Genomic DNA, 12,285 nt, shown 5'->3' on the forward strand with positions numbered 1-12,285 from the left:
CCTCAGCAGAATGGGCTGAGCATCAGGCCAGGGACAGGTGTGCCCGCTGTTCATGGGCTCCCAGGGTAGGGGAGGGGCACTGAGGTGCACCAGCAGGGACGGTGGTGGGGCGGGTGCCAAGGCAGGGGGCAGGAAGGGGCCTGCAAGCAGTTCTGGAAGCCCGGCCGGCGTGGCAGGCCTCCCCTGAAGGGGTGCAAGGGTCGTGCGCAAGGGGCCCGGGGTGGGCGGCTGCCCAGAGCTCTGACACCCTCGAGGTGCTGTTGCAAAAGGCAGCCAGCCTGGCGGGGCCACAGGCAGGACTCCAGCTATTTGGAAATTAAAACAACATACTTCTAAACTTCCCGGGGGTCCAAGAGAAGATATCACAATAAAATTAGAAAATATTTTGAACCAAATGAAAATGAAAAAGCAACATATCAAAACCGTGGGGTGTGGCCAGAACAGAGAAAATTTTGTAGTGTGAAATGCTTATACAAGAAAAGAGTAAGGTCTCAGATTGACGATTGAAGCTCCCACCTCAAGAAGACAGAAAAAGAGCAAAGTGAACTCAAACTAAATACAAGAAAGGACATAACAGACATAAGGGCAGAGATCAATGAAACAGAGAAGGGGCCATCAAGAACATCAACAGAAACATGGGGCGTCTGGGTGGCTCAGTCGGTTGGGCATCCGACTTCGGCTCAGGTCATGATCTCGCGGTCCGTGAGTTCGAGCCCTGCGTCGGGCTCTGTGCTGACAGCTCGGAGCCTGGAGCCTGCTTCGGATTCTGGGTCTCCCTCTCTCTCTGACCCTCCCCCGTTCATGTTCTGTCTCTGTCTCAAAAATAAACAAACATTAAAAAAAAAAAGTTAAAGAACATCCACAGAAACAAAGCTTATACTTGAAGAAAGTCTACAAGAGCAACACATCTCTAACTTCCATAACAAAAACAAAAGACGAAGGACACAAATCAATAGGAGGAAAAGAAAGCAAATCACATGACCTGCAGGCATTAATAAAGGAGTAAGGGAATTATTAACACATTTATGCCAATAAATTAAATGACTTAGATAAAATGAGCAAATCCCTCAGAAGATGATTAAGAAGAAACAGAAATCTAAACAGCCCTGTATCTATTAAAAACTGGAATTCATAATTCAAAACTATTGGTACCTTCCACCAAACAGTAAAGTAAGAAGAATACCAATCTCACAAAAACGCCTTCATAAAACAAAGGACGGGAACATATTTCAACCCATCTTAAAAGGTCAGCATTAACTTGATACATTGACACCAAAACCAGACAAATATACCACAAACCACAGAGCAAAGTCCCTTATGGACAGAGATGCACAAACCCTTAACAGATTATTACCAACCAGATACACACACATACACACCACATGTCTTGAGCAAGCGGTATTTATCCTACATGTTTAAGTTTGGTTTAATATTTGAAAATCAATCAGTGCAATTTACCCCATCATCACCAAAAAGGAAAAAAAATCATACAATCGTTTCAATAGATACTAAAAAAGTATTGGACAGAATCCAACACCCAGTCAAGGTACTGCTCAGAGTACTCATCCTGATCATGGCCAACATCTCACCTGTGGGTGGAACCCTGAGGGCTTGTCTCTGGGTCGGGATTATGGCCAGAAAGCCCGTTCCCATCGCGACTCAGCACTGTACCAGTTCTACCCAGGAAAACAGAAACACAGAGAAAAGAGTATCCACAAAGGCTGGGACACAACACAAGAAGTTTAGCAAAAGGTCCCAGGATCTAAGACCAACAGACCAACCCTTATCTCACACCACACACAAAATCTACCTCAAAGTATATGACAGACCTAACTAAACACAGGTGCTAGAATCCTAAACCTGTAGAAGAAACACACAAGAACACACTTGTGACCGGAGGATAGTCAAGTTTTATAAAATAGGGCACAATTTTGCAAAATAAAAAGGAGATATTAATAGACTGGATTTCATCAAAACTGAAAACGTCACCTCTTTGAAAGATGTGATACAAAAACAGAGGGGCCACCAGGGACCAAGAGGAAACGCTCGCACGCGTCCATCAGGCACACAGATCTCACAAGGGACGTGTTTCCAGGGTCCGAAAGAAATCTCACAACTCCGTGAGACGGCAGAACCACAGTAAGAAAGAGGCTTGCTCAGCTGCTTCAAGGAGGTGCGAGGGTAGCGGCTGAGACTGCCCCTTGCAGGATATGAAGAGGAACTCCAGGACATGGGTGCTGGTGCGGACACAGTGGGCTCACCATCGCCCAGGGGCAGGGCCGCTGGGGCACAGTGGTCCTTTCTGAGGGAACCTTCTGGAGTGTGCTAAGACATCTGCAGCCTGCACCTGGGGGGGGCCTATGTGCGGACCACGTGATGGATCTACTGAAAAACGACACCTTGGACTCACGGCTCCTCGTGGGTTCCCTGGGCCACCGTCCCCTGGATGACCATGTAGGCCCCAGGCACCACAGCAGCTTCTCCCTCCTACCCCGTCCCTCTACCCACATGGCCATGGCCTTCCTGCCTGCACCCACCAGGCAGCCTCGAATGCTCCTGGAGCCGTGCTCTCACACCAGACATCCTCTACCTCTCCACATGACCCCAACCAGCCCTGTGAGCTGTCATGAGCACCGGAATTCTGGCCCCTGTGCTGGCTAGGTCCTGGCCTGCACACACGCCCTTCCCTCGGGATGCTTCCAGAACCCACTTCCCAAGCACAGTCCGGGTCTGAGACACTTACCACCAGCCACTGACAACAAACACTCCCACTTGGGTGTGTGATCTGCCTGCCAGCTTCTGGGCTCAGGCTGGGAGGACAGACCTGTCTCTACACCAGGAGGGCTCAGAGGCTGTCCCTGTGCTGTGTGGCCATGCTGGGCCTGCCATGACAAGGCTCACAGGGACCGTGGGGAGCCCTTCGCACGGAGGGCAGGGCAGCCCCACGCGGGGACGTGGCTGCTGCAGGAAAGCCGTGCAGGGCGCTCAGCTCTGCCAGCTGTGACGCTAACACTCTTTTGTGCCTGTGGACTCAATGCCCCTGACCAGGCCCCTTGTGTTTATTCACCTTCCAGAACCACAGAAGGGGTGAAGGCCAGTGGCCCCCAGAGGCAGTTTGTGGGTGCATGGAGGGGTGGGGTTCAGTGACCCCACTTGACTGACTTCCAGAAATGTCTGCAGCCAAACCAAACCCCCATGCTCCACCTGGAGGAAGTGAGTTCCAGAAAACAGTGGTTCAGACTTCAGAACATCTCTGCCAACCTGGCTATTTGAGCGGGGGTCGCTTTGGCTGCAGGATGCACGTGACCCCTGGGGTGTAAGCCATGTGTGAGGGACAGCACAGACAGTGCGGGGCCCACGGAGAGACTGTGTGCACCTCACTGCCTCCCAGGCTGCGGGCGCAGGGCCCCCACTCCGCAACAGCTGCTTCTCATCAGAGCCCAAACTCCTCTTGTGGGCAAAGACCCCTTCTGGGTCGTGCCCTCTGGCGCAGCCTGCGGAGGTGACAGCTGCGGAAGGCACGTGTGCCACACGCACACACCGGTGAGCCCGTCCATGTGCGCAGTGAGCCAAGGTGCCCACGCCGGGCCGGCGCCAGGCGGTGGTCTGCCCTTCACAGGGCAGGGTGTGTGTGGCGGTGCGTGTGTGTCTGAGAGAGAGGGACAGAGACGTTTGAGTGCGAATGCTCTGGGGGGATGAGACCCAGCTAGTCCGCACGTACACAGTGGATCTGGAACCGTGTGGGCCAGGTGCGTGTCTGCACACGTGTGCACAGCCTTCCTGGGGACCCGTATAAGAGAGAAGGGAGTCCTAGTAAAACTGCCTCCAAATGCTACCAATTCCATGCATTTCAAGAGTTTTCAGGCCACCGCAGGGTGACCCAGGACCGGTTCCTCCCAGCTGCACACAGGGGTCTTTTCCACAGTCTAGGGGCGGCTCCCAGACCTGCTGGCTCCCCCAGTCCTGTCGGCTCTGCAGCCCCACACTCTGAGGGCCAAAGGCGTTGGCAGTCGCTTGTGCAGCTGGGCGACAAGAGTATCCTGGAAATTTCGTTTTTCTTTTTGTAATGTTTATTTTTGAGAGGGACAGGGAGCGGGGAGGGGGGGTGCCGGGAGGGAGAGGGAGACACAGAGTCCCAGGTCACCAGGTCATCTGTGACGTGGGCAGTGGGTCCTGCTCCTCATTCTCAGCCCCCCCACCCCAGAGCATCCTGCGGCTTGCCTTCAGCCCTGGTGTGCACGCCCACCCACAGCCAGCAGGGCGCACCTGTCCCGCATTGCCCTAACCAAGCATCCTGCGAATGTTCAGCAGGTATGTGCACAAGCCACAGGAACAGCCTATTGGCTGGGCAGGGGCAGAGGGACTGACCCAGAGGCACACGCAATGCCCCTGTGGTAGGAAAGCAATGGTCCGGAAGCGCTCTGGTCATTGCCACCCAAGGGAACCCGAGAGTGCAGGCAGAGGCATCCATGTCCCCATCCCACCAGGCTTGTGCTAAGAACAGGCCTTGTACTATCCTTCTCTGGGGTCTCTCACTGGGGTCCGGGGTCCGGGGTCCGCCCCCCCCCCCCCCACCGGTCACATGTGCCCGAGAACAAGGGGGAAGCCAGCAGGCTGGGCTCAGGAGTCCTGCCCTGCACTCTCCCTGGTGGCTCTGATTTACGCCTTATTTTCTCCTGGTGTTTTGCAGAATGGTTTTCTCTGTGCTTTGACCTCCATTTTCATCTTTCCAACCTCCCCTTGGGGGAGGGAAGAAAGGGTGTTTTCTCTGAATGCGCCCTAAAGCCCAGGGAGACAAACTTCCCGTGTCTCACACATCACGACCTCCAGCGACACAGAGAGATTTCCTTAACACCTAACAGATATGGATCATTTCAGGTTGTATGAATTGTCGAGGGCAGGACACCTGTAATTTTTCAGGGCTGCTTCTTTCCAGGCATTTCTTAAAGTGTCACACCTTCTCCGTCTCACTGACCCCTCCCACCCCCAATCCTATTGGAACAAGACAGTGGTCTCCCAAGCGTTTGGTGGTATTTCTCATCCTGCAAGGGACAAAGACAGAGATGCCTCCCATCCCACCCATCACTCCCAGGCCCTCCTCACCTATGACCTTTGTTTAGGGGCGGGGGTGCAGGCAGACTGAGGGGCTCCCGGGTCTGGGGCTATACTCCCCATCATCACCCCTCCCCGGAACTGGCATCCTGTCCCAAAACAACTCAGCCTGAGTTACATCTTCACCACATCCAGGGAGGTTTTGGGTGCCCTGTGGCTGGGCTGTGCCCTCCAGGGAAGGCGGCTCTGACTTGGAGCCTGAGCACAGGTTTGGGGACTGTGGAGGCCTCCTCCTAACAGTCCCTCCCAGTGAAGTGAATGCAACCCTCTACCAAGCACTTTTTCTGATGAACATCCCAGGATTGGAGATTTTTAAACAATCAGTCAAAGGCAGAATTAAAAACAAAGGCCAGATTAGAAGGCTTTCCCTAACACGACAGAGTCCAGACAACACAGCCTTGACTAAGTCAACTAAGCCTTGACTAAATGTTTTCATTTAATATATTTATCCTAAATCATTAAACGTTTTTCTCTTAAAGAGGTATCTGATTCGGGGCACCTGGGTGGCTCAGTCGGTTAAGTGTCCAACTTCAGCTTAGGTCATGATCTCCCCGTTCGTGAGTTCGAGTGTCGCATCAGGCTCTGTGCTGACAGCTCGGAGCCTGGAGCCTGCTTCGGATTCTGTGTCTCGCTCTCTCTCCTCCCCTCTCCTGCCCACGCTCTCTCTCTCAAAAATAAACATTAAAGAAAAATTATAAAAAAAAAAAAGTATCTGATTCAAGTAGTATAAAACATAATGACCCCCCGCCAAAGGTGGGGTTTTGCTCATCAGGGCTTGGAAGCAGTGGTGAATGGTCTGAAATCTACACCCGGCAGATGCCCCACCACCACAGCACAGCAGACTGTGCTCAGGAGGGGAGCCCTCGCCAGGCCCGGGGGAGAGTGGGGAGCAGGCGATGGTGAGGCCAGGTGTCCACCTGTGAGGGCAGGGACGAGGTGAGGCCTCCAGCCCAGGGCCCAGAGACATGTGGGGCCTGCCAACAAGCTTCATGTTCTCTGTGAGTTGTGAGCAGCTGGGCTGAACCAAAGAGGAGCCCTGACTGGGCACAAGGCCAGGAGGGATCTCACCCGCTTCTGCTGGTCTGACATGTCTACACCACTCCCAAACTGACCAGGCTAATCCCACACCAGCCCTTCAGTGAGAGTGGGAAGCCTTGGGCAGAAAGGTGGTGTAAGTATATATCTTACTAGAAAGTATTACATATAATCATATTTTCCCAAAGAAAATATTTATTGTGGTGACTTTCTTCCCTATACAGAAAAACTGTGATTCCAACAGGTTAAATAAAGAACTTCTTTAAAATCTTAACAAAGCTGTGCCCACAGTATGCCAGCCTCTACATTCCCAAGCGTCTATGTGTGCAGGTTGGAGTCAGAGCCCTGAGGGGAGTGGGATCAGGCCTCTGGGGCAGTAACAACACTGCCCAAAGTGACCTACAGAGTCAACACCCTCCTATGGAAATCCCTACAGGGTTTCTGTAGGAAAGAAAACCCCCATTGTAAAAGTCATGGAATTTAAAGGGACTTAAAATAGAACAATCTTTATTATTATTATTTAAATGTTCTCCCTGAGAGACAGGGAGAGACAGAGTGCAGCTAGGGAGGGGCAGTGAAAGAAGGAGACACGGAATCGGAATCCGAAGCAGGCTCCAGGCTCTGAGGTGTCAGCACAGAACCCACTGCAGGGCTTGAACCCATGAACCGTGAGATCATGACCTGAGCCAAAGTCAGATGCTTAACCGACTAGGCCACCCAGGCGCCCAGCCAGAACAGTCTTGAAAAGCAAAGACAGAGTTGGTGGACTCACACTTCCCATGAAAAAGCAAATTTCAGAACTTAGCACAAAGCTACAATGTGGTGTTGACACGCAGACAGAACAGAGTCCAGAAACAAACCCTGGAAAATGGTCCGATTTTCAGTGAGGCTGCCAAGACCGTTCAGTGTTGAGAAAGCTGGGTGTCCACATGAAATGATGAAGTTGGACCTTTCCCCAATACCGTCTACAAAAATGAACACAAAATGGATGAAAGATCCAAATGGAAGAGCCGAAACTGTAACACTCTTAGAAGGAAACATTTTGTGACCTTGGATTAAGCAAGGGTTTCCTGATGGGACACCAAAAGCATGTGTAACCTAAGAAAATACGTAAGTTGGACTTCATCAAAATTAAAAGCTTTTCTGCTTCAAAGGATCCTATGAAGAGAGTGAACAGATGCCTCACAGAATGAAAGGAAGTACCTGCAAATCACACACCTGATAAGGGTCTAGTGTCCAGAATATATAAAGAGCTCCTAGAATTCAATGAAAGACAAGTAACCCAATTTTAAAAATGATTAAAAGACTTGAAAACATATTTCCCAAAAAAGACACATGATAGCCAATGAGGACTTGAGAGATGTTCCCATCACCAGTCATAGACGCCATGAGATACCACTTCACGCTCATTAGATGGGAAACGAACCAGAAAGTAGCAAGTATTGACAGGAAGCAGAAAACTGGAACCCTTACACCCTGCTGGTGGGAATGTAAAATGGGGCAGCAGCTGTGGAAAAGTTTGGAAGTTCCTCAAAACGTTACACATGGAATTGTCATGAGAGCCCATGATTCCACTCCTGGGTCTGCCCAACAGAATCGAAACTGGGACTCAGACAACGTGGCACAATGTTCACAGCAGCCAAAGGGTGGAAATAACACAGTGTCTATCAGAATACAAATGGATAAACAGAACATGGTATAGACACTACTTTCACACAATGGAATATTACTCAACTATAAAAAGGAAGAAAATTCAGACACTTTATAACATGGATAGACCTGAAAACATCGTTATGTGAATAACTCAAAAACAAAAGGACAAATATTGTATGACCCCCACTCACAGGAAATCTCTGGAAGAGGCAAATTCTTAGAGACAGAAAGCAGATGGAAGTTTCCGGGGGCTGGGAGAGTCCACGTTGGGCGGGGACAGTTTCTGGAAGGGCCTGAACTATGGCCTGTCTGAAGTGCCAAGCTGTGTGACATATGTTTGACCACAATTTAAAATGATTTCCTTAAAGAGAGGGGAGGAGAGGTGACCATGGAAACAGTCAGAGTCAAACGGCAGCCCCAGATCTGGAAACGGAAGGAAATAGCCCTGCCCACACCTTGACACTGGACCTCTGACCCCCAGAGCTGTACGCCATGAATAAATCTGTGTTGTTTAAAAAAACCAGCAACACTCAGCATGACCATCAGTGCGGTCGGAGCCAGGAAACATCCCTGTGCTGGGCTCACGTGAACTCTGGACACTGGGCTGCTAGGGAGGGGGGTAGGGAAACCGCTAACAAAATGAGTCCTTGCCTTGTGTACTGCATCATTTCTTCAGTGTGATCTCTGCGAGGCCCATGGGGGGCTGTGGGCTGCAGACCGAGGGGGCACACTGGGAGGCCCAGGGGTCCAGGGGCAGGACTGACTCAAGGAAACCATCTTGTTCTCCTCAGGAGCCTGGGAGGGGGCCCTTGTGTGCACGGAGGGTGTCCAGGGCTCGGGGCCACACTAGGCAAGCCTGACAGGAACTCCTCTCCACAACCCTTCATTCTGCCTGAAAGGTGACGGAACAGAAAGAACAAAGAAGGCACAAGTCTGGTGGCCATTTCTTTCGGTCCCATCAGAACAAGCCAATTGTTTTCAAAACTCAAAGGACAAATTGGCTCATCGAGCTCTTTGCTTTTGCATCCAACTGCCATTGGTTACTTGTCAAAGTAACATCTCCCACAACCCACCTCTGAGAGGCTGCATTTTGTCTTAGCTTTCAGTCAACGTTCAGAAACACTTGAGAACACAGGACACCAGCCTTCTACCCGGTTCGAGCGGTCTGACCATGCAAGAGCAGACTAACATCTACTGAGCACCTCCCATTTCTTTCAAGGGCCCCTGCCTGCCATAATTCTCCAGGTTGGACCACACCTGACTCAACGAAACAGTTTATGGTTCATGCTTTACCTCCACTAAGCTGCAAACAGGAAAGAGCCATTTGAAAACACACAGATGACACCCAAGGAAGTTTCCTTCTTCACGAGAAGGCCCAAGATAAGAACAAACAGCACGAACCTGCAGGACGGGGAGAGGGGTGACTTCGACTGGCATGTTTCTCTTTCCTCCGGAGGGAAGGCTTTTACTTTGGTAGATTCATCTCCTTCTGGGCACCTCCATATTCGAGCCCGGAGGACACTGGCTCCCTGCAGGCTAGCTCCTCGAATCATTTAAAGGACTCACAACAGGGGCGCCTGGGTGGCGCAGTCGGTTAAGCGTCCGACTTCAGCCAGGTCACGATCTCGCGGTCCGTGAGTTCGAGCCCCGCGTCAGGCTCTGGGCTGATGGCTCGGAGCCTGGAGCCTGTTTCCGATTCTGTGTCTCCCTCTCTCTCTGCCCCTCCCCCGCTCATGATCTGTCTCTCTCTGTCCCAAAAATAAATAAATGTTGAAAAAAAAAAGTTTAAACAAATAAAGGACTCACAACAGACCCCGCTATGGCTTTTCTTTTCCACTTTTTACGATTCTGTATTTACTACAGTGCACATTGCCTTAGCTAGTTACCATAGCGTCAGGGGCCAGAGAACAGGATGGCAGGTGACCACATTTATCTGCTGACGCACAACGCCTGCTTGGCCGTGTCATTAAAATTACATAAGTTAAGGCACATGGAGAGGAGAACCAGGTTTGCTGAGTAAACTTGTTGTTTTTAAAGGGCAGGTGAGGGGTGGGAGAAAGTCATGAAATTTTAAAATTTCGAGGGAAAGCGTTTTCTTAGGAAATATTTCCAGCCATGCCACACAACTTGAATGCACATCACAGGTTACTGTAGCAGACGTTCAGAGCTCCCTGAGGCCAGCACCCAGGGGTGAGGGTGGCAGGAGGCCTCCACAGAGGGCAATGACCACTGCCCTGTCCTCTCTCTCTGGTTCTCAAGGTGCGGGCTCTGGGAACATGCAGATACACACGCCCTCGGCCCCACCCGACTGCAGCCTGCGGGGCGGGAGCCACCGCTCCAGGGCAGCTGGGTACCACGCAGAGAGAGCAAGAAGACAGAATGAACCAGCCACTGAGCTGCTGGGCCTGTTTCTTGTGAAAGAGAGAGGATGCATCCCAAGAAGGGCACGCAGCTGAAACGTTCTCAAGGATTATTGCTGTTCGCAGACAAGTGTCAGGGGTGGTTGCCAAGGTGGTGAAAACAAGCCAGCATGCCCGGCCCTGCCCACGCTGTCAGGCCTCAAGCCCCCTTGTGAGAAGTGGTGCTAACGCTACCACCTGCCCCAGGGCTGAGTCCCTGAGAGGTTCCTTAGCGTCTCAGGCCACTTGCCGGCACAGAGAAGGCTGACCAACGCCACCGACGTTACAGCCAGGTGCTGGCAAATTAACCACACTGCTGCCGAACCCGAGGTAGGCAAGCCTTCCCTGTAAAGTGCCAGATACTAACTTCCAGGCTTCTCCGGCCTAGCTCTGTGTCACAGGTACTAAGCACTGCCGTTTATGAAACAGCCACAACCGTGGGCATGGCGGTGTGCCCACAAAACTTTACTTACAAAAAGGGGCAGCAGAACAGATCTGGCCCCCCGAGCCAGTCCCTGGTCTAACTGGTAATGAGTGGTGCGCTGGCTTCAATTTAAGGAACAATTGCTTCTTTGATTACTTACGCCTGGAACAGGCTGTGTTTGAATGAGGTACAGAAAATTCCCGAGGCAGGCCCGCAACAAATTTAGAATTCTTGGAACCAAATGCAACAGATCCAAGAGGCCTAACATACTCTGCGGGTTAGGTCACTGCGCCTAGTTGAAGCTCGGGCACAGTCCCCGGCAGAGGGCGCGCGAGCTGCGCGCACCAGCGGGTGGCCGAGGACTGGACACCTGAGCCGCACAAGGCCCCCGAGCGGCAGGTGTGTGGCCGGGCAGCCTCCCGCACCTGGCGGTCCACGCAGAGCCCCCGGCCCCCGCCCAGGCCCCCTTCCCTCCGCGGAATCCCCGGCGGACAGAGAGCGCACCAGGACCGGTACCGAACGACCACGGGGGGGGGGGGGGGGAGGCGCGCACAGGTCACGGGACGAGGACAACAGGCAAGGGGAGGGGGCGGCGCCCGGGGAAGGCGCGCACTCAGGCAAGGGGAGGGGGCGGCATTCCGGGGAAGCGCAGCTGCAGTGAGGAGGTCCCAGGAGCTCCTGGCTCTCACTCTCGGATTCCTTTTCGATTATGTCTCCTTCACTGTCAAGCTGTCACCCTTTCTTCTGGTTCTGATGTGTCACCGACTGAAAAATCAGATAATCCAGTTTCTTAGAATTTTGTCAAAAGAAGGGGTTTCCAGGTGAGGCTCGGATGCTGCTGTTCCGGGGACCTGGGGGTTTGCTTTTGGTTTCTTCCCTTGTTTTGCCACCAACGCCAAGTGCACTTTGCAAAAATAAATCCCATGTAGGTCTTAAAAGGTAAAAACCTATTCCAGTGTGCCTCCGGGAGCATACACACGGAAACAAAACACCAAGGGCTCTGGCCATCTTTGTCCTGAGTAGAGTCTAACCTCAAGAGAGGCCCATGAGGAACCTATATGTACAGACTGATCCTTTTAGATGCTGTTGGTACTCAAACAAGACAAAACTAAGGATTATAGACTTAAAACGAGATTAGTTTTTATTTCGAAAGGAAAAGCCTGTGAGTTAAAGAAAATGAACCATCTAATGAAATTCACAGACCTCATTAGTGGTATCTTACCAGGAAGTGATATGAATTCTTCTCAGAGAAACAGAGCAGAGTTTTGTGTGACTCATTTCCAGATTCCTGTGGTTTATTATCCTTATTTCTAATTTGTTGGAAGACTATCTTTACACAGATAACAAATGTTCCAGTATTCTGACACTGTAACACCCACATAGCAACAAGAATAAACTTTAATGTTAAATCCAAAATCTGTGGCTTCTGGGTTTAATAGAAACAGACATTAGTAGAAAGTTTCCTTTATCCCTAGCAGTATGTTTTAGAGAACTCGCTAACTTCTCTAACATGTTGAAAGTTGCCAGTTTACATGGATCTGTACTGCGGACACGGGTTGGTGATGCTCCTTTTAAATGAGAAAATGAAGAAAAACAGTACAGGTTAGTCTGTTTCAAATTATGTTTTTAAGTTTCGTGAATGCTAATTGATTAGAATTGGGT

General features: G+C 51.2%; 1 protein-coding gene across 9 annotated transcripts in view; it reads right to left on the reverse strand.

The window, feature by feature from the left end:
* B3GNTL1 (UDP-GlcNAc:betaGal beta-1,3-N-acetylglucosaminyltransferase like 1) overlaps positions 1–12,285 on the reverse strand; it is a 100,797-nt gene that overhangs the window by 31,196 nt on the left and 57,316 nt on the right. The window lies entirely within an intron of this gene.

This window comes from Lynx canadensis, chromosome E1, assembly GCF_007474595.2.
Source record: "Lynx canadensis isolate LIC74 chromosome E1, mLynCan4.pri.v2, whole genome shotgun sequence".
Lineage (NCBI taxonomy): Eukaryota > Metazoa > Chordata > Mammalia > Carnivora > Felidae > Lynx > Lynx canadensis.